This window comes from Equus caballus, chromosome 23, assembly GCF_041296265.1.
Source record: "Equus caballus isolate H_3958 breed thoroughbred chromosome 23, TB-T2T, whole genome shotgun sequence".
In the NCBI taxonomy this organism is placed as follows: Eukaryota; Metazoa; Chordata; class Mammalia; order Perissodactyla; family Equidae; genus Equus; species Equus caballus.
Window position 1 is genome coordinate 56,489,209 of NC_091706.1, and position 24,208 is coordinate 56,513,416.

Here is a 24,208-nt window from a genome sequence, read left to right on the forward strand (position 1 = left end):
TACTGGTGCCACTGAAGAACTACAGTCTCAAGAGAAGAGAGAACTAGAAAATAGTACGTGCCTGCTGGAAATTCTCCTGTCTTACCATGGCCTCTAAATGAAAAATGATCTCCCTTGAGAATATTCAAGTGCATGCCTTTCTTACTTCAAATTTGGAGTTTGAATTTAAATCATATTATTGATACAGAGAATATTGTCTGTCCGTGAATTAACTTGACGCAGAATTTATGTGGCACAAAGTACCTAGCAAAAGAAAATACAAATATTTTCAAATGTGAATATCCTTAGCTCAGATTACAAAGCATTCTAGGGATGAAAACCCATGATTCAACAACATCAACTCACAGTCAAAAATTGGTGGAAAAAACAATTCACCATGATTTTCAGGAGATGCCATTACTGGTGTCACTAATCCGCAAGACGCCCCTCGCTGTATTGTAAGAAAACGTTTAATAATGAATAGTAGATTATGTATGTGAACAGTGTAAAAATTGGGTAAAGAAGTGCTGAAACCCCACTGTGGTTTTCAGATTTCTCACTTACTTGTAGGAGGTACTTTCAACTTGTCTGAAGAGACAGAAATGACTGACATACTGCATGTCCTTAAACAGCTAACAATCTAGCAGATCAGAAGGAGAAACTCATAAATATTATTTTTAAAAAAAGGGAAGGAGAAACAAGGTAAACGTGAGAAAAGGGAGTAAGATAAAAATACAGAAGCATAGAAAGATGAAGGGCACATGTGAGGTGGAGAAACAAAATGATAGGCAGGTCTTGAGAGAGCCTCGTTCCACAAGGCAGGCCCTGATGTGGACAATGCAGCAGATGTTGTCAACGCAAACAAGACTCGTTTATTGTGCCCTCAGTATTCCTTTTATTTTCCAAAAACTCATGGATTGGGATCAACATTCCAGTTTTTCAAACTGAGATGTGTAGGATAATTTAGTGAACAGTGAACAGAAAGCTGTGCTACACTAAGATTTAATTTAGGCTAAATCTATTTAGGGCAAGAAATATATTTATTTTAAAAATGACACAAATAAATCTTGCCTGTTATGGAATTCTGAAACACATTTTGCCCTAAAATTCTATTATAAATTTCCTCTCCAAAGACTTTAGAACATTTCCTTTAAGTATTATTTGCATTTTCTTCCACTATACAAGATGTTGCTGAGTTAAGAAAGAGAAGATCATGTGACTTATTCTAGACCATACAGTCCACCTCCTACAAGTTTTACTTCTTTACTGTCACTTAATGACCTCTCCCCACACACGCTAGTTCTCAAAACACCTAAATATAATATATAATGTATATATTTATACACACACACACCACCCAGCATTTGTGCTACTATATCTTCATCTAGGAGAAATAAAAATTGATGTTCACACACAAAAATCCTATGTGGATGCTTATAGTGCTTTTGTTCATAATTGCCCAAATTTGGAAATAATGAAAATGTTCTTCAACTGGTGAATGAATAAACAAGATGTGGCAGACTCTTACAATGGAAAAATCACTTGGCAATAAAAAGGAACAAAGTTTTTATACATACAATAACATGAATGAACGCAAATGTCTTCCGCCAAAGGAAAGAAACCAGACTCAAGTACCCACATGTTGTACATTGGCTATATAATTTGTTAGGAAGAAGGACTTGGCCACCCACTTCCAAAAAAAATTGGCCATGAAAAGCTTGTGAATAGCAGCAGAGCATTGTCTGGTATTGTGCTGTGAGGCACGAGGATGGTGCAAAGAGACTGGGCAGGGTTTCGCCCTGCTGTACGCAGGGTTGTTAGGAGTCCAAATTAACTCTATGACACTAACAACAAAATACAGTTTGCAGGGCCCAGTGCAAAATGGAAATATGGGGGCTATTGTTCAAAAATGAAGACTGGATACAGTGGCAGCAGAGCATTAAACTAAGCACAGGGCCTGTGTAAGCACTGGGTCTGTGTGACTGCGTGGGTTGCAATCCCATGAAGCTGGCACTGACTTTATAATTTCATTAGTATGACATTCTCGAAAGGCGAATCTACAGGGAGAGAAAAGAGATCCGCGGTGGCCAGGGACTAGAGAGAAGAGGGAGAGTTTGCTGCAAAGGGCAGAGGGGGCTGTGTTGGGATGATAGGACTGTTCTTCGTCTTCCTAGGCTTGGTGGCTACACAATTCCATGTGGATGTCAAAACTCAGAACTGGTCACTAAAAAGAGAAAATTTTCTTTTTGTAAATTATATAAATCTGACTTTTAAAAACCTCCATAAAAAAGGCATACATAAGTTACTGAAGAGAAATGTGGAACACCATACAACTAACAAACAAAATACAACAGCAAGGGCAGGGATAGGGACCTGGGTTGGCCTCTTATTAGCAGGGAGAAATGGCTTTTGTTACTTAGAGCCACAATTTCAGTCTCTCTAAAATAGAGTGGCAATAGTAAGTCAAACTTACAGGATGCTTGTAAGGATCAAATAAGACGATGTATGTAAGAAGTTTTTTCAAAACTTTATAATATTAAAGCACTCTGGGATTATTATTAGCAATGGTAATCAAAGCACAGACTTAACACCACCTTTTTCTTCAAATTTAAAGATTTGTCACTCACTGTGCACATCTCTAATTCAGAAAAGACAATGGAAATCACAAGTTCACTTTAGCAATGTTCTACAGAGACACGATTTAATACATAACACGTTTTAAACCTGGAGAGGGTTACTTGTTTTCACAGTCAAAGTGGCATCTTCTCTGGGAGGAATCCATATTCTTCCTGGTAGGCTAAATTGAATTCTCATTTCTCAATGTAGTGGGTACTTTCCCCCCTAAGGCTAAAATGAATGTACAAACCAACATCATTCTTCCATTTTGCTTTTAACTTATGATACCCCCTTTTGATGGTTTTGTAATCTTCAAGTAGTATAAACAGTATGACTAAACAATAATTGACTATAAATGTATATGGGGATTAAATAGTTAAAATTTGCACAGTTAATACAATTCTTGAGGTATTTTCCGTATAAATGTAACAAGATACACAATCATAAGTGTAAATACTGGTAAATACTCAGCTTAAAAAATTACTACATGACAAATTCTGTAACCAGACAAATGACTGGTAGTTGCTTTTTAACTTAATTAAGGAGGGGACGGGAATTATAGAGTTCTGAGTTACTTTATGTCTCCGTTATACCTGATAAGAATGTGCCCCCAGTATAGCCCTTCATCACATTGCAATATAATTGTTTATTTAAATACGTGATAACTATTATTTGGTCTATGAACTCATCAATGGCAGGAGCTGAGTCTTATTTACTTCCATTTTTCAGCTCTCATATCTTTTGCTAGCACGTAGTGTTTGTTTAATGATTTTTGCTTTTAAGGTAAGGAAAGACGGATACAATGACATTGGGGGGCAGAACAGCAAATTGGACAAGACACTGAAGAGTGAGAATACTTTAGTTAATGTCCCAGCTCTGCTTTCTTATTAGTTATGCAACACTGGCTGTGAGACTTACCCTTTTATGAACCCCACTTTTCTGAACAGTTAAGTACCTAGAAAAATACTTGAGTTTCAGCATTCTCTTAGTAAATAATAACCTCTATCCTTAGCACATCAGCATGGACTACTTCATGGGAGTGTCACAATGGTCAAGTGTAATAATGGATGTGAAATACAGGAATACTCTCTTTTTACATAAGCTTTATTCAATGAAGGTGAGATAGAGTGCTTGGCTCGAGTAAAGACATCCTGATCAGTAACACAACTTCTGTCATCAACCACCAAAATTATTTTGGACAAGACTTATAATATCTCTGGATTTTTACTATAAAATGAGAGGTTCTAAATTTAGTTCTAAATTCAGAAATATTGTTTACTTCAGTTGAGCAGATGACGTATATTCTATAATTCAAACATGCTAAAATCTCCATTTTAAATGTTATTTCCTCTAGTTGAAAAGATAGCATAACTGGACACCAAAGGAGAAAACTCAATAGTAAGATTAATAAAATGTAAACTGATTTAAAGATTCCATTTTCAAATATTTCTTTGCTATAGAATACCAAGAAATGATTTTGTGGTATTAAAACATTTTGGTTCTTGTCAGCACACTACAGAGCAACATCGACTTTGTTTTGCTTTAGCTTTTATCAAAAAATAAATGCATGGTCATAAAAGAGAAAGAAAGGTATCATGAGAGCCTTCTTTGCATGGCTATGTGTGGGTTTTTCTTTTTTGTTGTTGTTAGTACTGTTGGTGTGTGCTTTTTATTTTTTGCATTCTTAAACTTTTGTAACATCAACTTTTTGCACTGGTATTTTGTTTCAACCATATTATAAAAACCATCAAAGCAGGGTCATGGGTTACATGTTTTTTTAAATCCCCACACCAGCTAGACATTGCCTTGCACTTAGTAGTTGCTTAATAGATGTGCGTAGGACAATGGATTCAAATCCAATGTCTGTGTAATCAATCATATTTTTTAGAGTATTGATCCATTATTGGGTTCAGATAATGGACAGGCTAGACAGAGTCAACAAGCTCCTAAACTCTACTGAAGAATAAAAAAAACCCCGCTGCTTCAAATTATTTGAGAATATAATGAGCTATAATCAATTACAGTTATTTATTGTTGGACATCAAGGTCTATTATACAGTCCAGTGTAAGTGTAATTGTCTTATTATAATGACACAAGTAGAAGTTCATAGAGATAAGACTAATGCATCTTTCCGAGACAATTATAGTCCGTTGTCCATTAGCCAGAACGAAGTAAGTTCCGTTTTCATCAGTCACAGCTTCTGACACTGGAAGGAGAGAGGGAGGGAAGGACAAGATCCGATGCTCATGAGTCATTCTGTTTGTCCCTTCGTTGGCTGGGCTCCAAAATCTAAGAGAAACAAAAACTCCTTGTGGCTCTAAGATTGTGTTCTTCTTCTCACTCCATAATCAATTAACACATTAGTGATAATAAGCATGATGTCTTACTTTTCCCTTAATCTAAGTGACCAATTACCTTCTAGCAGTGATGTCTTTGCCACATGGAAGCCCTTAATTTTGGCACCTTAACTGACTTTCCACGGACTTACAAACTGACATAATCAGTTGATGTGATTATTTAAAAATATACGATCGATATTACTCCATTCCATTATCTCGGCTTAGTTATTGCACTTGCTATTTAGAAATTTTAAATTTATTTTAAGTGAACTGAGGAACTTGTCTTAGTTTAATTTCACTATCATTTAGTTTATTTTTATAATTTTAGACAAAATTTAAATTTGACCAGATATAGTTTTCAAATTTTCAATGTCGTTAACATCTACAGTGGTTATTAAAAATGAAAATAAATTGATTTCATAAAACATCTTCTTCTCAGTGAGAAGTTGTATAAGTAACTAAGATTTGGTAATAACCATGTATTAAAACATTGCACTGTGAAATGAATAAAAGTGTAATTTTAAGAGCAGAAAGTTCACACTTTGGAATATCAGGGCAAAGGCTTTGCTGGCTCACAGTAATACAAATGTCCAGACTGCAGTTCAAGACATGACCTTTATTATGCAGAAGTATTTTTTTCTTTGCAAGAAATAACTTTTGCACATAAAATTTTATGCTATTTTCAGGCTTGGTTTGACTACAATAAATCTTTTACTGAATAAGCCTTAATACCAGCACGGAGACTACAAGTGGTAAGTCAGAAAATGGTTTGACTTAGCAAATCTGTGAAGTTATTACATGATTAGGAGGCATTTATGTGTTCCATAATCTAGCCTGGGGAAGTCACTGTGATTTGTTCCATCTAAACTCTTCTTTAATAAAATCTACATTCTCAAAGTGTTATCTGATTTGAAAATATTCCTGCTTTTTTCTAATCTTCAAGAGTATAACATAGGGAAAGAACATCGACTTGTGTTTTAGATGGTTATTTAAAGGCTGCCTCCAATTTCCTGACCTTCCGCAAGTAATTTAATCTTTCTGAACTTCAATTACTTCATTTATAGAAAGATTGTAGAATATCACCTCCACAGCATTGTTGTCAGGAAATTGGTGACATATGTAGGATGCATAGCACAGTGCCATGTATACAGTAGGTACCCAATAAATATCACTTCTTTCCTTTACCTGGGGTTACTTGTCTATTTCCTAGTCTTACTGATCTATTCAGATGAGACTGTTGTATAAATGTTGTAAATTATTACAAAGAACATTTCTGTCAGTTGGCTGAGAAAGTAGGAATTATCATCATTTACATTTCTGAAACAATTCTCATCTTTTTAGCTATAAAAATAAAGAGAAAGGATTGTTATAATTCTCAGCTGGAATTGTATAAGAAATTTTGGGGAGTTCAAGCATCTCTATCCTCGATCAATTAGGAACACTTACATCTGCCTTTTTCTTACCTTCCTTTGCCTTCATTATACACTCAAAACATTAAGGTCACCACAGGTGGTAAAAAATATAAAAAGGACGAACAACTCTAGCCCTGGAAACATTTATCTTTTTGACTATTGTTGAGAGAGGCCCAAATTACCCGGAAGTAGGAGGTTCGTTTCCTCAACAAGCAGATTCACATGCAGGAAGGTTATGGGGAGTCTCCTGGAATCAATACCTGAAGAAGGGAAGGAAAAGGACGGGAAGGGATGGTATCAGACCAGGCAGAGGGAGAATTTGAGCAGCAACTTATTTCAAGGGAAACATCCGATGACCCCATAGGGAATTCTGAATGTCCCGTGTTGGGGTGAGGTCCTGATTCTTTATATGCCTGTAATGATCAGTCATTGGATGCAGATCCTTGACAAAGGGAATAATCTTGAACAAGGGAGCTCTCCTTAGTTGAGGGAATAACCCAAAGCAGGTTGGGAAGTGAGAACTGTCTTGTGGTAGTGCTGCCAGCAACTGGAGAAATAAATCCTTCGTTACATGTTGGTTTTCTGAACTTTTACCTCACACGATGATTTAAACATTCTCAATCCCTCAAGATCTGTACACAAAGAACTTCACCCATTTCTTCTGCTGACCTTTGCTAGGTCATCAGTTCAGAAGCATCAGACTCCTCAGAGTCCTGATTTACTATCTGTTCAGAGCTGAGATAAGCCTCATCTCTCACGAGATGCCTCACTTCTTCATCTTGCAAGAGATGCTGAGTTAGGTTTTGCTCAAAATACTCCATAATGCAACCATCCATGCTTCAACAAAACAACAAAGTAAGTTATGCTTCTCTGTCCTCATATCTATCTACTAAACAAGGGTGTGTATGTGTGTGCACGTGTGTGTGTGTGTAGAAAGAAAAAGTAATCTTTCATCAGGTTGCATTTACAAATATGAGTGGATAGAAATCCCACATGGCAGATGCAGACATGATTGTTTTATTCAGTGTTAACAGGAAGTTCAAATCTAGTATATATTAGTTCCTAGATTGAATAATCTTGTAGCAATAAAGAAGGAGATCATTTTCCTCTTTCACAACAGGATAGAGATGGAAATTTCCATCCTGTGACAGTTGCTGCTTCTTTGCCTAATAGTCATGGTTGTGAGTAATAATTATCAGTGTTTTAACATCCTCTCCTGAAATTTTGGCCATTTGTAGTACCTAATCATTTCCTTCTTTCTGTATCCTTTAAGTCACAAGAATTGGCTCAAAAATGATATCTCAATCTAAAATGGGAGGAATAAAGGAAAGAATTTCATCATGCAGTTGTGGTCTGTGTGACCCCTCTCTGCGGAAACACCAATGGGTCTCAGTAGGGGGCAAACTAGAGAAGATGGACAAAAAGCAAATGAAACAAGAGTGTACTGGGGGTAACGGGGCTGCCTATTACCCTTTCTCCATTTCCTTCAGTTTTTAAATGCCAGAAAACTATTATTCTTCCTTCTGATTGGCATGAGAACACTATAAACAAATGAGATTCTTTCATTATAGAGCAAGTTTTTCTCATTATAGAACAAGCTATTTCTCATTATAGAATAAATTCTCATTACAGAACAAGTCCATTTGACTTTTTGCACAAGTCAAATGTTTTCGCACAAGTCAAAAGTAAATTACGTTTTGTTGAGAATTGCTCAACTGGAAGCTTTCTGGATTGTATTCTTTTCTCCTTGAAAAATCACAACACTGAAATTTGGTTGTTTCTCATCCTCATCCTGTGTTTTTCTAATAGGTACTATACTGTGAAAAATATGAGAAAACAGAGTGTCTAAGCCTAACAAAGGGGGAATACCATATTCAACAAGGATGCTTTTTATCGGGCTTTTTCTAGTTCAGGAAATGCAATGGTCCCTGCAATGTGGTTGGATATTTGAAAGACTTTGTTCTTCTTTATCTGCTGTTGTCTCTCAGCTTTTATGTCACAAAGGCCATTGGACCTTTCATAGAAAATATGGCCAGATTCATGAAGTTTTTCTTTAAAAATGCCTATATATTGTGTCTGGTTAGCTTTCTTGATCCTGACAAATTATGGGAACAAATGTTCCTTTGCGAGATAAGACAAATCTATTTGGTTCTAGAATATAAAGAAAATATGCTAACTATGTGGAAAATTGTTCAGCTTGTGAATCAAACTCGCTTCTTTTTCTTGATATTGGAGAAAGGTTTTTTTTTGGCAATCACATTACCATGCCAGAAATATTTTGTTTTCAATCCTGTTGGTGTCTTATGACACTCTTCATTTTCTTTTTATGGCTTTTTAATTATTTCATTAATTTCACCTATCAGCATGAAGGATAATGCTCATTCAGAGTATGACATTTCTCCATTTGGCAAATTGTTGTTATAGAGGGTATTGTCGGTTTGATATTGAATTTGATAAAATATCCCATTTAAACATTCAAATTTTAGATTCACGTAGCCTTTATATATGAGAACATTTCCCAGTAAGTATCATTTAGGAGGTTCTAATATTTTACGGCATCCAGTATTAACAATGAAGAAAATAATAAGGAAGTCTGGAGTGGGAGAGATTGGTGAGAATAAGTTGAGACACAAAATAGAAATAACTCTATTTACAGAAATAGCTCTGTGCTGAAATCATGCTTACAAGTCACTACAGGGAGAAATAGAACATGTGCTGCAGATGCACGTGAGAACTGATGAAACATTGAATTATTGTCTGTTTGGAAAGGAGTCACAAATAAAAATTCAAATATATTATGCCTGGTAGAAAGGGTGACATCTACAACTCAATTTAGTGAAATGAAGGACCCTAAAACTCTGCCATTTTTGAATTATCAGGTCAACTTAATTCCAAGGGGACCTGTCATTTCTGTGAGAAATAAAACCCAGCCGATGTTATTGTTAGATACAATCCATTCACTGCATACCATGAGGGCAAAGAATCTTATTCTCCAGGGAACAGATTAGTGATTTTCTCCTTTTGGAGAAAAAACATCTGAAAGTGCCCTTTTTTGAGTGGGAAAGAAAATGCCAAATGCCTCCAATAGCACATAATAGATTGACCTTGATAAAGGAGTGTGGGAATTTCAAGACCCTTTAAAAATTCCTTTAGAGACAATTAGGAAGAGCTATGGCCAAACTGAGCGGGCAGGAGGAGCTCTGTCTCCTCAGAAAGGAAAGTAGAATAAACACTAATGTGCAACTGTTCTTTTTTAGTTTTGGTAACCAATCAGTTCACACATTTAGACACCAGTACATTTTACAGATAGATAGATTTCTTGGATGTTGCGATAGAGTCATAGTTTGAATTTACACCGTTGTCTTTCCATATTGTTTAACAAAAGTGTACTTGTAACTGTAGTCCTCTCCCCATCCTATATAGGGAAGCGCAGGCTTTCCTGATGATGACACAAGAAACGAGAATGGATTTACAGAAAGTGGAGAGAGTTCTATAGCTAAATTTGAGCTGCTGGTAATGCATCCACTGCACCATCAGCTTGGACTTAGCCTCCAAAGAACAACAGTGGGTGGAATGTGGCACCACGTGGAGGAAAAAGGAAGAACATAGAGGGAACACCTTCACAATAATCTGCCTGAGATCTTCATGTGGCTCTGAATCCATGTGAAGGGTATCCTAATTCTTCTTCAGGTACCAAAAACTTCTCCAGAGAATGTAAACAATAAATGAGAGCACCAAGTTGGAAACCACAGGTCCTGAATTTTAAGGCTCTTAGAATTTATCTTTTTTCTTGGTGAGTCTAGCTAAAGGTTTGTCAATTTTGTTTTTCTTTTTAATGAACCAACTCTTAGTTTTGTTAACCCTTTCTATTGTTTTCCTATTCTCTATTTCATGTAATTCTGCTTTAATCTTTACTTTTTCCTAACTTCTGCTTACTTTGGGCTTAATTTGTTCTTGTTTGTCTAGTTTCTTCAGGTGTAAATTTAGGTTGTTTATTTAAGATCTTTTTTTCCTTGATGTATGTGATTATCATCATAAACTTTCCTTTTAGAGCTGCTTTTGCTGCATCCCATAAGTTTTGGTATATTGTATTTCCATTTTCATTTGTCTCAAGACATTTTTTGATTTCTCTTTTGATTTTTTCTTTGACTCATTGGTTGTGCAGAAGAAGTTCAATTTCCACATACTGGTGAATTTTCCGGCTTTCCTTCTGTTATTGATTTCCAGTTTCATACCATGGAGGTTGGAAAAGAAACTTGGAATGACTTCAGTCTTCTTAAATTGGTTGGCACTTGTTTTGTGATCTGTCATATGACATATCTTGGAGAATGTTCCAAGTGCACTTGAGAAGAATGTGTACTGCTGCTGTTGGACAGAATCTTCTGTATATGTCTGTTAGGTACATTTCATCTCTAGTGTTCAAATCCACTGTTTTCTCATTGATTCTCTGTCTGGATTATTTATCCATTGTTGAGAATGGAGTATTAAAGTCCCTGACTATTATTGTATTGCTATTTTTTTTAAGCTCTGTTAGTATTTGCTTTTTGTATTTAAGTACTCTGATGTTAGATGCATAAATATTTATAATTCTTCTATCTTCTTGGTCGACTGACCCCTTTATTATTATATAATAGCCTTCTTAGTCTGTTTTGTCCATATTTAAAGTCTATTTGTCTGATGTAAGTATAGCTACTCCTACTTACTGTTGGTTACCATTTGCTTGAAATATCATTTTTCATCCCTTCACTCTCAGTCTGTATGTGTCCTTAAAGCTAAAGTGAGTCTCTTGCAGGCAGCTTATTGTTGCATCTTGTTTTTTAAACCATTCAGCCACTCTATGTCTTTTGATTGAAGAATTTAGTCATTTAAATTTAAAGTAATTATTGATAGATAAGGACTTCCTATTGCCATTTTGTTAATTGTTTTCCACTGTTGTGTAGATCCTTTGTTCTACGCTTCTTATCTTTCTTCCATCTTTCAAGATTTAGTGTATTTTTGGAACGGTATGCTTTGACTTTCTAAAAAAATTTTTTAAAGTTATTTTATTGAGATCACATTGATTTATAGCATTACATAAATTTCAGGTGAATGGATAGAGAAAATGTGATATACATATATATATGTTTTGACTTCTTTTTCATAATCTTTTGTGTATCTACTACAGGTCTTTTCCATTGTGGTTAACATGAAGCTTACATAAAATATATTTATAAATCCCATTTTAAACTGATAACAATAGCATTCAATTTGATGAACTGAAATCCAACTTGATCTTCAAGTTAATGTGCTCGTAAAAATGAAAACTACCCAAATACTGCTATGAACTCTGAAACACTATCTCAAGTCCTCAAAAGCTAGTATGAATAAGTCTAGAGATCTGCTATACAACATTGTGCTTATAATCAACAATACTGTATTGTACACTTAAAAATTTAAGAGGGTAGATCTCATATTAAGTGTTCTTACCACAATTAAGTACAATTTAAAAAAATTTTTAAAGAAAACAGCGAGATACCCCCCATCCCTCTCCTTTTCATTTTAAAAATAAAATAAAATATAGGTGACCCAAACTATTCACAAGAATTGGAAGTCTGGAAAGCCAAGAAAAATTCAGTTTTCTAGGTACAAGCAATCTGCTGTTGTGTCCCTTGCTGTAGGATGGGTTAATGGTCTATGAACCAGCTCATTAAGGACCTCTGTTCTATACCCTTGCTAAATCCAATATGGGTTTTACCCCTCAGTCTCAGGCCGTCTTTTTTCTTTTACATCGCATTTGGAAACCTGTCCTCAGAGCCTAGCATGGTATAATGAGTAACATCAGTGGAGGCAGGATTATCACAGAAATTCACTGTTGTAATGATAATGTTTCCTGAACCTCTTAGGGACTATTCAGTTTAGCACTGGTCAGGAAACTTCTGTCAATATTTAATCTGCATTGACTGTTGACTCCATTACAATGCATAATGCTGATTCCATCCATCTTCCCATGCAGTGTGGTTCCTTCTGGTGACAAAACTCTATTGATACATTTGCCTTGACCATGCCAAATTTCAAAACTGCTGAGATTTTTGCTTTCTCATAATGTATTAGCCTTCTCATATAATGCGCAGAAGCATTAGGTTATAACAACCATTTCACTCTTTGTTGTACGTGATCTTGTAAAACAGAGATTAACAGATCCTGTTACAAAGTTGTTTTAGCACTTTTGCCCTTACTCTGTGGAGTGCTACTTTGTAAATGAAAGGAAATATCTTTTTGTTTTTATTTAATATCCATATGAAATGTGACTTTGCAAAATGCAGTGTTCGGTGGAAATTTTGTTTTTACTACAATGAACTGAATGAACGATACCTGCTCTTAAAATACTAGACCCTTCATCTATTGAAAATCACCTAAATGGACAGGGAAAATTCTTCCTATTATTGTCAATATAATAACTAGATGATACTGCAAGTTTTAAAGTAGCAGAATAAGACAGTGGTTCCTTTCCTTCTCGCAGAAATCATCAAAATTTATAATAAAAAAGAAAGCACACACTATATGGAAGTAAAATTTTGGAGCAACAATATATGAAATAGGGGAGCCAAATACCCTGAAGGTTAAATGGATATAATGGAAGATGCCTGAACCTGAAGATTTGGGACAAAGCGAGCAGTGTTTGATTCTGCAAAAGAGGCAGGGTATCCTGTAGGGGAAACTATACATTTCTTGTTTGAAAGTGCAGAGAAGGCATATACAGTCTGATGGTAGAAGATTCTGGGATGCACTATGACGAGTAGGGATGGAGCTTCAGCTGAATGAGAAATCAAGCAATGGGGTGGGGATTACTCTAGACAGCGAGTATCCCCAAAGCAGCTAATCTCTACCGGCTGTGGAAAGATAAAGCTAAATAACTTCCCCCACACAGGCAGACAAGACACGCAATGTAGTGCAAGCATGCTCATACACACACACTCACACAAAAACACATTTGCACAAATTGTCTGGATCAAGAAAAATGAACAATTAAAACAAAAGCCACAAAGGGATGTTTGGTAGAAAAAAAAGAGATCCTATTGAGCGAATAAAATTCCTTCCAAACATATTAAAAGCCAAAGAACTGAGTAAATCAGCCAAAGAACTCCAAGAGGAAATGCAGTAACTCTGGGAAAATGCAGAAAGAGATGAAATATGAAGTCCAAGAGCTCAGACAAAGGAGGAGATGGTGAAATAAAACTGTCCTAGAATTCTAAGCCACCTCGGAAACAGTACAAAGGAGAAGAGACACAGTTGATACACAATAAGCTACACGGGAGATAGGAATGAATAAAAGCAAGAAAAACAGAAAGGAAAAGAGAAAAAAGTTAAACAGCATTAGAGAGAATCGTAGCTATAGAACATGTGTAAAGGTGATCCGAAATATTTGTAATTTGTATCTCCAAAGTTGGGAGCCAACTAAAAATATCAGGCAAAGGCTAACAAGAATTCTATCTAAAGGAAGAAAAGCTTATAGAAAAAATATTACTTGAAGTTATACCACTAAAGAGGCCACCATATTTTCTAAAAATCAGTGGAGGATTGTTAACAATGAGACAGAGACTGACAAGGAGATGAGATTTCTAAGATAGAGAAATCCATGAGCATTCAAGTAAATATAATTAATATATTCATGGAGAGAAAGGAGAAAATCAAATTGGCCTCAGTGCTAGAAATAAAGTGTCATTTACATACTCAAAAAAGAAAATGTTGTCTGATTTTTTAATTGACATTTCTCTGGTTACCAATAAAGTGAAAGAACCTTTTACGTATTTATTGACTATTCTGTTTTCTTCTGTGAATTTCTTAGTGTACTTCTTGATCTATTTTTCCTTTATCTTTCCTTTGTCTGTCTTTTTCTTGTTTATTTTTACTCATATATATGACATATATATATGCTTATGTTTTATGAATATCTTTCCTCAACCTATGCATTTGCTTTTCACTTTCTTATATTATTTTTCGCTAACAAAAATTGTTTTAGCTTGATTGCTCAGTCTTTTCCTTTTTAGTTTGCTCTCTGTATGCCTTTTAAGAAAACTTTTCTACCCTGAAATCAGTCTTCTATATTTTCCTCTAATTTTTAAAAAATTTTACTTTGAAATAATTCTAGGTATATATGAAATCGCAAAGATAGTACAGAGTTCCCCCATACCCTTCGTCCAGTTTCTCCCACTGGTCACATCTTACACAACAATAGTACAATAGCAATAGCAAGAAATTCACATTAGCACACTGTGTGAAAATTCTGTCATTTTATCACGTGTAGCTTCTTGTAACCACCACCACAATCAAGATATAGGAATATTCCTTCACCACAAAGATTTCATTTATATCACACCTTCACAGTCACACCCATTCCCTTCCCCTCACCACGCTTAACTCCAGGCCACCACTACTTTGTTCTCCATTTGTATAATTTTGTCGTATTGAGAATGTTATATAAATGGAATCATCTAGTATATGACCTCTTTAAATTATTTTTTTCACTCAGCATAAATCCATCCAAGTTGCTGCATTTATCAATAATTTGTTTGCTTCTCTTTGTTTTTTTTTTTTTTGCTGAGAAGTATTCCATGCTATGGATGTAGCAATTTGTTCAGTTGTCACCAGTTGTAGGGCATTTTCATTGTTTCCAGTTTTTGACAATTACAAATAAAACTGCTGTGAACAATCATGTAGAGGTTTCCTTGTGGAAATAAGTTTTTATTTCCCTGGAATAGATGCCAAGGGATATGATTGCTGGGTCTTATGGTAAATGTATGTTGAGTATTTTTTTTAAATGAGAAAATGTTTCCAGAGTGACTGCACTACTTTAGATTCTCACCAGCAATGTATCAGAGATTCAGTTTCACCACACCTTTGCCAGAAATTCTTATTTTTACTATTGGTTTTTAATTATTCTGATAGGTCCTTAGAGTTATGTCATCAAAGTCTTAATTTGCATTTTCCTGATGACTAGTAATTTGCACATCTTTCCATATGCTTGTCATCTTTATATTCACTTTGGTAAAGTGTTATGTCTTTTGCCCATTATGTATGTTATGTATGGATTTACATACATGTTTATATTACATACATTATATATATATATAAAATCGAGTTTTGCGAGTGCTTTATAGCCTCTGGATGTAAGTCTTTTGTCACATCTGCAATTTACAAATATTTCCTTTTAGTCTGTAGCTTGTCTTTTCATCCTTTTCACAGGGTCTTTAGCAGAGCAAAGTTTTTCATTTTGATGACATCCAACTTACTGATTTCTTTTCTTATATGGTCCATGCTTTTGGTATAATGTCTGAGAACATTTCATTGAACCCTAGGTTCCAAAGACTTTTCCTATGTTTTAGTGCTTTATATTTTATATTTGTTTATTGATCTATTTTGGGTTAATTTTTATAGAAGATGCAAGATGATATTCAGGTTCTTTTCTTTTTATTCTGCATATGGATATGTAATCACTCCAGCACCATTTGTTGGAAAGGCTGTCCTTCTTCCAATGAATTGCTTCGGCACTCTCAAGAATCATTTGACTGTATTTGTATGGGGCGGTTTCTTGGTTATCTGTTCAGTTCCACTGATCCGTGTCTAGTCCTCTGTCAACAGCACATGGTGTTGATCACTGTAAGTTTATAGAAAGACTTAATATTTAGGATAGTGATTCTTCCAACTTTGTTCTCTCTTTTTTCAAAAGATTGTTTTTTAGCTATTCTCGGGCCCATGCCTTTCCATGTACATTTCAGAATAAGCATGTCTGTGTCTGCAAAAACCTCTTGGATATTTTAATGGGAATTACATTAAATTTTGACATCAATTTGGAGAGAATTGACAATTTTATAATGTTGATTCTTCCGATCTCTGAGTATTTTCCTTTACATAGTTTTCCACAAAATTCCCTGCACCATATTCTTAATAGTCCCTCCTTTCTCTGATGATTTGCAGCAAAAATCTGTATACATAAAAGTTTTTTCATTTATTAAAGGGATCTACATCCTATTTCCTTGCATAATTTGTATACCTCTGCTTCAATACCACTTTGTTTTGATTCCCACACCTTTTTACTAAGTTTTTGTATGTGGAAGGGTAAGTTTCTGATCTCATTTTTCTACAAAATAACCTTTATTATTCTGGAACATTTGACCTTCCCATGAATTTTAGAATTAACTTCTTGATTTCTATGACATAAAAGACTGAAATTGCATGAAATTTATAGGTCAATTTGAGAGAAAATCAGCATATTTATGACAAAGAGGCTTCCTAACCTTAGGCATGGTATATTTCTTTGATTGTTGAGTCTTATTTAACATCTTTCAATAAAGTTTTATTATTTTCATTAAGGCCTTTCACATACTTTGTTAGATTTATGCCTAGATACTTTATATTTCAGTTACTATTGTAAATGTCATTATTTTAAATTACATTTCCTAACTCCTTGGTGTTGGTATATAAAAATGTACTTGGTTTTCAGATATTGATCTTATATCCAGTAACACTGAGCAATTCTCTTGAATTCTATTAGACAAATGATGAAGAGACAAGAGTAAAGAAGAATGAGAAATGGTCAAAGTTGTAGAGTTGACCAAGGAGTAAAATCTTAGAATCCTATTTTTTTTTCTGTTTTGCTGTAATTACACACAGCACAGTCTGATTATGGTTCTCCTTTTGTTTTGGCCACTGGAAGACCAAAAACAAATTCGTCTACCCCTTACAAATGTGTGGGTCTTGTCGAATATATTTTTGTGTTTTCCTTTTACTTACATCTTTATTCTATTTCTACTGCTACATTTCACTTAACCCCAACTTTATATACAAAAGCTAGTAGGTATTGGGCTCTTTTCACAAGCTCTAAGAAGCTAAGCAAGTTGTCAAAGATCACACAGCAAGTAGAAGGCAGAGCCAACAATAAAATCCAGAAAGTTTGGCTTCAGACCTTGTTTTCAACTATTTGACTACTATTAACTACCATGGCATATTTTTCAACATGACAAGGAAATGTGTTCATGGTTAAAAATGCAATCAGTGGGGAGATCCAACATATGTTTCCATGTAAAGGTGTGACAGGTTTAGTTTCTTCATAGATGACTGTGCCATCAACATGAAAATTTGACTAGAGTGAGAAATTTAGAAAATATAACAATAATTGAAGCAATTCTTGTGATTCTGCACAAAGGTAGCCTCCGTTAAGATAAAACAATGAAGCTACGTTTATGTGATAGTTCTATGGCAGAATCAATGATACTTAGAAATTAATTACGTACAGAGGAATGAGAGCTACATGGGAGTTAAATGTGACTCTAAGGTTTCTGAAATAAATGACCATATAGTGAAATAGAAGACAAGAGGAAGAATTTTATAGATAATCAGAGGTCAATTATAAATAAGTTAAGCTAGAATGTATACAAAATTTCAAGGTAGGAATATCTGGTGTAATATGGGTCAGAGCTGGGAATTTTAGGGTGGTTAAAATATATGTTTCAATTCATCAGCATATAGGTGACATGTGAAACTATGGGTTCAGAGACATTCTCTTGTAAGAAGATACTGAAAGAGAAAACAAGGACAAGGACCGGCCAAAATAAACCCCAGCATCTTTGATAATTAAGGAGAAGGTTGAATGAGGTAAACATGAAGGATTTCAAGAAGAAAGAGTTTGATAGGGGAGGTACTTTAGAGAGGGTTCCATGAGGAAGTAGGGAGCAGTCACTCAAATCAATGTACATAAAGATGTCAAATTAGGTATGCCTGCAGTTATGGTGCTGGATTTCATTAAACTAGAGGATGTGGATGATTCAAATGAATTAAGAAATAAATGGAATTTGTAATTGCTAAGGTTGTCATTTTAAAAGTTCAGTTCCAAAACAAAAGAGGGAGTTGGATGGTAGCTTAAAGAGTAATTTTGTAGAAAACTCATTATTGTATTATACTTTTTAGACAGCAGAAATGTTTCATTTTGTGTTTTATAATCTACGTAAAAGAAAAATCTAAAGATTTTTAGGAAGGGAAAAATGGATTTCATTTGATCCTTAAGATTAAGTTTCAAAAGTGCTTAATATTATCCTAAAAAATGAGTATTCATTAATCAAAATGGATAAAGAGGTTAGGCAGATTTTTGAGCATCAATCAGAATGGTATAATAATATTAGATTTTATGTTTCTATAAGACACCAGAGATTGTAAACTGTTTTTCTAAATATCAGTGTCTCAGCTTTGTCACTTTTTTTTTTGAGGAAGATTAGCCCTGAGCTAACTGCTGCCAATCCTCCTCTTTTTGCTGAGGAAGACTGGCCCTGAGCTAACATCTGTGCCCATTTTCCTCTACTTTATATGTGGGACGCCTGCCATAGCATGGCTTTTGCCAAGCTGTGCCATGTCCGCACCCGGGATCCGAACCGGCGAACCCCAGGCTGCTGAGAAGCAGAAGGTGCGCACTTAACTGCTGCGCCACCAGGCTGTCCCCTTTGTCACTTTCCAATGCTGTGACATTACACAAATTCCTTCTCCTTTGATCTTCTCTTTCATCCATAAATGTTGACATTGAGTGTAAAAGTTCATTTTCACTAAGCATTTACCTAGCCCAGGCTCTGGGCTCTAAAGAACTTCTCATGCACTATCTCATTTAAATTTCCTAACAAGCTAAAGGAATAAATATGACTGCAATGGATCTCAATTTGTAAATGAGGAAACAGTGACTTACCCAAGGTTGCACAGCTAATTAGCAGAGTCAGTGGGATTGAAATTCTGGAGTCCACACTTACTCAATGAGTTGTGCCTTTTCTCCAACACAAAGAGTAACCTGATAAGATATTGATCTAATAAGGACTTCACTGAGGCTTAAATATGATTAAGCATGTAAAGTGTTTAGATTAATGCTGGTCACTTATTTCAAATAGATATTTGCTGTTATTAAAACTATAGTTTTTATTATGAGACTTCTTTTGAGTATCATGGATTCTTAATAGTTAATTCTAATTTTTCCTGCATCACTGAAATTATAATTTAGAAATCCTATTTTTAACAAGAGGCATAACTTCTTTATGCCTGTATTATATATGCACGTATATAAATGTATTGCATTCCTATATTTTGTTCCCCATATTTTCTGTTTTTAATGATAATTCAGATTTTCCATCTGTTCACTGTTATATTAAACTTAAATTGAAACAATTTGCCTGTGTTTTGAATCCTTCACTGTATCTTCATTTGACCTGAAAATCTATTATCAAAAGCTGTATAAATTGAATCATTAGACTGACTTTAACAGCATATTTTAGTTCAATTGTGATATCTCCATTGCCTCTGAAAGTGGTTCAATTGAAAAGAAAGCATGCCTTCATACTTTATGAACATGTAGGTTTCTGTCAAGCCAATGTGCTATCAACTTACTTCAAAGAGTGAAACCAAACTACCAGAACAGATTCATTTCTATCTGGAAGCCTCACTTCAGTAGTTTGGCTAGAGTTCTGATTTCCAAAATGCTCCATCAGAATGACCTCCAGGAGAGGTTATTCCATCTCTCCCAGCCAGTGACTGTTCAGTGACACTGACAGAGAGATAGCTTTCAGAAGTTGTCATCATGGATGGTGCAACAATGGGCATATCCTTTGCCATTTTGCAAGTCAAAAGCTAAGTTTATATGTCTAATGTTTGTTCATTTGGCTGTTATCTGATGAATTGATGAACTAAGCAGTCTGTAAATTGTTTCTATCCCAGCTCTATCTTTTACCATCTGTTTGACCTTGGATAGGATCCTTAACTCTCTAAGCCTAGTTCTTCTTTCAGCAAAATAGGGATAATAAATCGTGCTTTCATCAAATTGTTATAATAACTATCTAAGGGAGACAACTCTCTAACACTTGATCTATGCCATGTCCTCCTTCATTGCCCCTTAAACCCATCAGCTTTTCTACTTTTCTCTCAGTTTCTTTGTTGTTTGAGACGTTAGTTCTTTCTATGATGTGAACGATCTCTGTCTTTTTTCTGGCTTAAAAACTCCTTAACTCGAAAAGAGGTTCATTGAGATGCCTCCCTCTGTCCCTTACTAGAGGTCTTTGGGCTCTTACTGTTCTAGAATCCAATTCCCTTGGTGTTTTGCAGTTTATTGAAACACCTGCTCTTCGAGTTGCTGTAGTTTCCCACAAAATATATAAAGAGATCAATATAAAACTGGAAAACTCAACACAAAACTGGAAAACTCTCCATAATACTACCTAAATTGTCAAGGAGAGTTTACCTAATAAAGGCGTTGAGCTCAAAAGAGCTGAAAAAAAAAAAAAGGAATAAAACAAAAGAGTCATCACTATCGATAAAAATGACATAAATTTGACCATTTATCTTAAATTAAAATTGACAGTGATTGCCCTCCTGTTAACGGTGTGTGACATAAAGTCTCAATTTGAGCGACATAAAAGCTCAAGGACTCCATCTCCTCTATTCACCATGAGCTGGTTTTCAATAACTTCTTCCAGGTTACATCAACCTTCAAATGCTATGAGAAAAGCACTCCTTTAAATATTGCTGGTTTCCAAACTTATGGCATCTTCATTGATGTCTACTGTTTCTATTCGCTAAGCAGTTGTAACAGGATTTTTTTTTCTCCTTCATCTGACATCTAGATTATCATTCTACCCTCCTGAGGAGGACACCAAGTCCAGGGTTTCTCTGTCTAAAGTTCAGGGAGAATTGTCAAATCCTTGTAGCTGGGATCAAATTTGCTATTATTTATTCCTGTTTGAGAGCTCATAGTCTTTTTTTTTAATGCAGTTCATGTTCCTACCTTGCCCTTAAGAAATACACAGAACTCCCATTTTGTTTGCAGAGATGAGACACCTTAGAGGGTTTAGGTTTAATAGAATTTCTGTGGAAGCTCTTCTGTCTCTTCTACCCTGACTTCATTTTATACCTTTTCTGCTGCAATAACCACTTATTTGCTCCCCCCCTTCCACACTATCACCAGAAATCTTTTCTCAAACTTTGTCTTCAAAAGTTTGGCCATCTTACATTGTCTGTACTGTTTTTACTCACAACACTTCTGACACCAAGTGTGTTTGGGGTTATTCCCACACCAACCAATTCTCCAGCTCTCTGGACACTGACTTTGCCTCCTACCATTCGATTCCATTTTGATACTAACTACTGCAGTTGTGCAGACTCTACGGGTTAAGGGCTCCATCCCACAAGACTGCCACCACTTAGGATGCCAGTCACAAGCTTCGGGTTGCCTCTTGTATGTCTGACCAATCAGCTTTTAAAGCAGGGACCACACAACCCCCTCCTCAGTTTCCATAACTTGCTCGAATGGCTCATACAAATCAGGAAAACACTTTACTTGATATTACCGGTTTATTATAAAGGATACAACTCAGGAACAGCCAAATGCAAAAGATACATGAAGCAAAGTCCAGAAGGGTCCCAAGCACAGTAACTTCTGTCCCCGTGGAGTTAGTGTGTGCCAACCGCCCAGTAAGTGGATACATACATCAAAACAGAAGCTCTCGGAACCCCATTTTTTGGGGGGTTTTTATGGAAGTTTCATTCCATAGGCATGATTGATGAATCATTAGCCATTGGAGATTGAATTCAATCGCCAGCCGCTCTCCCTTACCCAAAGGTCCAAGTATGAGGTTGAAAGTTCCAACCTTCTAATCATATGGTTGGTTCCTCTGGCAACCGGCCCCCATCCAGAAGCTATCTATAGGCCTACCAAGAGTCACCTCAGAACAGAATACACTCCGAACGCTCAGGAAATCCAAGGGATTTAGAGCTCTGTGTTAGGAACTTGGGACAAAGACAAAATATATATTTCTTATTGTATCACAGGTTGATTGTATCATGGCTTGATACATTGCAATGGCTTCTATCAGTACTTTGATGAACTATAAACTCCTTCAGTTTGTACACGACTGAATTAGATCTAGTCCCTACTGCTAAGCCCATCTTCACCACTCTCCCTGGGCTTGCTCTACTGCAGCCATATCAGGTTTTCTGTTTCTCTGTTGCTCTATACCTCTATACTCTCTTTCCCCATTGTCTTTTTTCTAATAGGCTATGTTATTTTGAAACTGTTTTAGGTTTACAGAAAAACTAAGAAGAAAGTACAGAGTTCCCATATATATCCTCACTCATCAACCTACAAAGTCTCCTATTATTAACATATACATATGAATTTGCTATGACAGATAAGCCAATATTGATACATTATTATTGACTAAAATCCATAATTTACATTAGGGTTCACACTTCATGTTGTACCTTCTATGGGTTCTGATACATATATATAACGTGTATCTACCATTACAGTGTCACGGTATTACACAGAACATTTCAACTACCCCGAAATCTCCTATGCTCCATCAATCCATTCTTCCCTTTCCCTACCCTGAACCCTTGGCAAATACTGAAATTTTAACTGTCTCCCTACTTTTGCCTTTTCCAGAATATCATAGAGTTGGAATCATACAGTATGTAGCCTTTTCAGATTGGCTTCTTTCACCTAGCAATGTGCATTTAAGTTTTCTCCATGTCTTTTTGTTTATTATTAGTTCATTTCTTTTTTTTTCCTGAGTTTTTCAGTCCCCTCTGCCAATTATTTATTTTATTATTTTAAAGACAATTTTTTTAGAGCAGGTTTAGATTCACAGCAAAATTGAGGTCAAGGTACAGAGATTTCCCATATGTCCCCTGCCCCGACACATGCCTAGCCTCTTGCATTATCAACATCCCCCACCCTGGTGGTACATTTGTTATAGTTGATGAACTTACATGGACACATCATAATCACTCAGAGTCCATAATTTACTTTATGGTTCACCCTTGGTGGTGTACATTCTATGAGTTAGAACAAATGAGTGATGACATATATCTGTCTTTATAATATCATACAGATTATTTTCAATGGCCTAAAAATTCTCCCTACAGCACTTATTTATCCCTCCCCCTCCCCCAACCCCTGGGAACCACTGATCTTTGTATTGTCTCCATAGTTTTGCCTTTTCCAGAATGTCATATAGTTGGTATCATACAGTGTGTAGCCTTTTCAGATCAGCTTCTTTCACCTAGAAATATGCTTTCAAGGTTTCTCCATGTTTTTATGTGTATATAGCCTATTTCTTTTTAGTGCTGAATAATATTCCATTGTCTGGATGTACCATAGTTTATTTGTCACTTTCCTTACTGAAAAACATCTTGAGGGCTTCCAAATTTTGGCAATTATGAAGAAAGCTGCTATAAGCATCCATGCGCAGGTTTTTGTGTGGACATACTTTGCCAACTGCTTTGGGTAAATGACAAGGAGTACAACTGCTCGATCATATGGTAAGAGTATGTTTAGTTTTGTACGAAACTATCAAACTGTCTTCCAGAGGGGTTGTACAAGTTTGAATTCCCACCAGCAATCAATAAGAGTTCCTGTTGCTCCACATCCTCACCAGCATTTGGTGTTCTCAGTGTTCTGGATTTTGGACATTCTAATAGGTGTGTAGTGATGCCTCATTGTTGTTTTAATTTGCATTTCCCCGATGACATATGAGGTGGAGCATCTTTCATATGCTTACTTGCCATCAGTATATCTTCTTTAGTGGGATATCTGTTAAGGTTGTTGGCCCATTTTTTAATTGGAGTGTTTATTTTCTTATTGTTGAGTTTTAAGAGTTCTTTGTATATTTTGGATAACATTCTTTATTTGATGTGTTTTTTGAAAATATTTTCTCCCAGTCCATGGTTTATCATCTCATTCTCTTGACACTGTTTTTTGTAGAGCAGCAGTTTTTAATTTTAATGAAGTTCAGCTTATCATTTTTTTCATTGACCATGCTTTTGGTGTTGTATCTAAAAAGTCATTGCCAAACCCAAGC

At 35.5% G+C, this 24,208-nt stretch overlaps 1 long non-coding RNA gene across 1 annotated transcript in view; it reads left to right on the forward strand.

Moving 5' to 3' along the window:
- The window catches only part of LOC138920422 (uncharacterized), a 51,456-nt gene that overhangs the window by 10,474 nt on the left and 16,774 nt on the right, over window positions 1-24,208 (forward strand). The window lies entirely within an intron of this gene.